The sequence below is a fragment of the Pleurodeles waltl genome, chromosome 8 (genome assembly GCF_031143425.1).
Source record: "Pleurodeles waltl isolate 20211129_DDA chromosome 8, aPleWal1.hap1.20221129, whole genome shotgun sequence".
Taxonomy (NCBI): domain Eukaryota; kingdom Metazoa; phylum Chordata; class Amphibia; order Caudata; family Salamandridae; genus Pleurodeles; species Pleurodeles waltl.
The window spans coordinates 1,517,595,464-1,517,599,449 of record NC_090447.1 but is presented as its reverse complement, the minus strand read 5'-3'; the positions used below and the strand labels follow the sequence as shown (position 1 = coordinate 1,517,599,449).

General features: G+C 39.7%; 1 non-coding gene across 1 annotated transcript; it reads left to right on the top strand.

The window, feature by feature from the left end:
* Positions 1-2,918: 2,918 nt before the first annotated feature.
* Positions 2,919-2,991, top strand: TRNAF-GAA (transfer RNA phenylalanine (anticodon GAA)). The gene has a single exon. It is a non-coding gene; the product is annotated as a tRNA-Phe (tRNA).
* Positions 2,992-3,986: the final 995 nt, after the last annotated feature.

Here is a 3,986-nt window from a genome sequence, read left to right as displayed (position 1 = left end):
ACGGAGAGATCTGTGAATGGACTGGCCGAAATAGCTCAGTCGGGAGAGCGTTAGACTGAAGATCTAAAGGTCCATGGTTCAATCCCGGGTTTCGGCAAAGACTCAGAAGACAGCTTGTTAGGCGTGTTTCTTTCTTGGATTCAGCTTCTGGTGACGTTTTATTTAATTGATAAAACCTTTCATCAACCTAATTGACATACCATCAGTACAAGACAGTACTTGTTTTCTATCTTCCTATCAAAATGGATTCCACCTCTCTTGCCTTCAGCTTTGACTTCCATTTTTTACTGTTTCTATCTTGATTTTTAGGTAAACCGCAGTCTGCATCAGTCTCCATCTTTCCATGAACCAAAGTGTCGGATGAAATAGCTTGCTTCCTCATGCCACACATTTCTGTGTATTAGATTGCTAGCCTATTTAGCGTTTAGAAAAAAAGAAATACCTAGCTTGCGCACTAAAAAATAAATTGACTAATTGTGCCCAGTTAGCTGCAGAAGGATACAGCATACTTTAACACATAGATGTACCCTCCTAATGATTGATCAGATGCCCTCTTGTTGCCTACAATGATTAAGAATCATCAGGAAGGTATTCTCTGACAAATGGCTGAAATAGCTCAGTTGGGAGAGCATTAGACTGAAGATCTAAAGGTCCGTGGTTCGATCCTGGGTTTTGGCAAGGACTGAGCACCTAGCTAATTAGGTGTAGTTCTCTCTTGGAGTCAGCTTCACTAGACATTTTAGTTCATAGATGAAACCTTTTAATAACCTGATCGACATACCATCAGTAGAGCACAGCACTTGCATTCTATCTTCCTTTCAAAATGGCTTCCACCTCTCTTGCCTTCAGCTTTGACTTCCATTATTTACTGTTTCTATCTTGATTTTTAGGTAAACCGCAGTCTGCATCAGTCTCCATCTTCCCTTGAACCAAAGTGTCGGATGAAATAGCTTGCTTACTCATGCCACACATTTCTGTGCATTAGATTGCTAGCCTATTTAGAGTTTAGAAAAAAAGAAATACCTAGCTTGCACAATAAAAAACAAATTCCCTAATTACACCCAGTTAACTGCAGAAGGATACAGCAAAGTTTAAGACACAGCTGTACCCTCACAGTGAATGATTTAGACTTCTGTGTCTTGTCTACAATGATTAAAAAAGATACGGAAAGCTTTTCATGACACCTGGCTAAAATATCTCAGTTGGGAGAATGTTAGACTAAAGATAACAAAGGTCCTTGGTTCAATCCTGGGTTGTGCCAAAGACCAAGCACTCAGCTTGTTAGGCATGTTTCTTTCTTGGAGTCACTCTCAAGTGACATTTTATTTCATTGATAAAAACTTGCATCAACCTGATCGACATGCCATCGGTACAAAAGAGCAATTATTTTCTATCTTCCTTTCAAAATGGCTTCCACCTCTCTTGCCTTCAGCTTTGACTTCCATTATTTCCCGTTTCTATCTTGATTTTAATGTAAACCGTAGCCGGCGTCATCTTCCATTTTCCCATGAGCCAAACTGTCAGATGATATAGCTTGCTTGGTCATGCCACACATTTCTGTTTATGAGAGTGGTAGCCTATTCAGAGTTTAGAAAAAAAGAAGTACCTAGCTCGCATAGCAAAAAAGTAAAGGAGTAATTGCCCCCAGTTAGCTACAGAAGGATACAGCAAAGTGTAACACATAGCTGTACCCTCACAGTGAATGATTGCGACTTATATTTCTTGTCTACAATGATTAACAATAATAAGGAAGGCACTGTGAAAAAACGGGCTGAAAGAGCTCAGTTGCGAGGACGTCAAACTTTAGATCTAAGGGTCCCTGGTTAAATCCTTGGTTTGGTCAAAGACTGAGCAGCTAGTTCGTCAGGCAAGTTTCTTTTTTGGAGTCAGCTTCCGGTGACGTTTTATTTAATTAATAAAACCTTTCATCAACCTAATTGACATACCATCAGTACAAGACAGTACGTGTTTTCTATCTTCCTTTGAAAATGGATTCCACCTCTCTTGCCTTCAGCTTTGACTTCCATTATTTGCCGTTTCTATCTCGATTTTAGGGTAAACTGTAGCCTGCATAATTTTCCATCTAACCTTGGACCAAAGTGTCAGATGATATAGCTTGCTTCCTCATGCCACACATTTCTGTGTATTAGATTGCTAGCCTATTTAGCGTTTAGAAAAAAAGAAATACCTAGCTTGCGCAATAAAAAATAAATTGACTAATTGTGCCCAGTTAGCTGCAGAAGGATACAGCATACTTTAACACATAGATGTACCCTCCTAGTGATTGATCAGATGCCCACTTGTTGCCTACAATGATTAAGAATCATCAGGAAGGTATTCTCTGACAACTGGCCGAAATAGCTCAGTTGGGAGAGCGTTAGACTGAAGGTCTAAAGATCCCTGGTTTAAACCCGGGTTTCGGCAAGGACTGAGCACCTAGCTAATTAGGTGTAGTTCTCTCTTGGAGTCAGCTTCAGTAGACATTTTAGTTCATAGATGAAACCTTTCAATAACCTGATCGACATACCATCAGTAGAGCACAGCACTTGCGTTCTATCTTCCTTTCAAAATGGCTTCCACCTCTCTTGCCATCAGCTTTGACTTCCATTATTTCCAGATTCTATCTTGATTTTAATGTAAAGCTTAGGCTGCATCATCTTCCATTTTCCCATGAACCAAGCTGTCAGATGATATAGCTTGCTTACTCATCCCACACATTTGTGTGCCTATTCAGAGTTTGGAATAAAAGAAGTACCTAGGTTGTGCACCAAAAAAGTAAATGAGTAAATGCACCCAGTTAGCTGCAGAAGGATACCGGAAGTTTAAGACATAGCTGTATCCTCAAAGTGAATGATTTTGAGGTGTATGTCTTGTCTACAATGATTAAGAAGAAAACGGAGGGACCTGTGAAGTAACTGGCCGAAATAGCTCAGTTGGGAGAGCGTTAGACTGAAGATCTAAAGGTCCCTGGTTCAATCCCGGGTTTCGGCAAAGACTCAGAAGACAGCTTGTTAGGCGTGTTTCTTTCTTGGATTCAGCTTCTTGTGACGTTTTATTTAATTGATAAAACCTTTCATCAACCTAATTGACATACCATCAGTACAAGACAGTACTTGTTTTCTATCTTCCTTTCAAAATGGATTCCACCTGTCTTGCCTTCAGCTTTGACTTCCATTATTTACTGTTTCTATCTTGATTTTTAGGTAAACCGCAGTCTGCATCAGTCTCCATCTTCCCTTGAACCAAAGTGTCGGATGAAATAGCTTGCTTACTCATGCCACACATTTCTGTGCATTAGATTGCTAGCCTACTTAGAGTTTAGAAAAAAAGAAATACCTAGCTTGCACAATAAAAAACGAATTCCCTAATTACACCCAGTTAACTGCAGAAGGATACAGCAAAGTTTAAGACATAGCTGTACCCTCACAGTGAATGATTTAGACTTCTGTGTCTTGTCTACAATGATTAAAAAAGATACGGAAAGCTTTTCGTGACACCTGGCTAAAATATCTCAGTTGGGAGAGTGTTAAACTAAAGATAAAAAAGGTCCTTGGTTCAATCCTGGGTTGTGCCAAAGACCAAGCACTCAGCTTGTTAGGCATATTTCTTTCTTGGAGTCACTCTCAAGTGACATTTTATTTCATTGATAAAAACTTGCATCATCCTGATCGACATGCCATCGGTACAAACGAGCACTTATTTTCTATCTTCCTTTCAAAATGGCTTCCACCTCTCTTGCCTTCAGCTTTGACTTCCATTATTTCCAGTTTCTATCTTGATTTTAATGTAAAGCTTAGGCTGCATCATCTTCCATTTTCCCATGAACCAAGCTGTCAGATGATATAGCTTGCTTACTCATCCCACACATTTGTGTGCCTATTCAGAGTTTGGAATAAAAGAAGTACCTAGGTTGCGCACCAAAAAAGTAAATGAGTGATTGCACCCAGTTAGCTGCAGAAGGATACCGGAAGTTTAAGACATAGCTG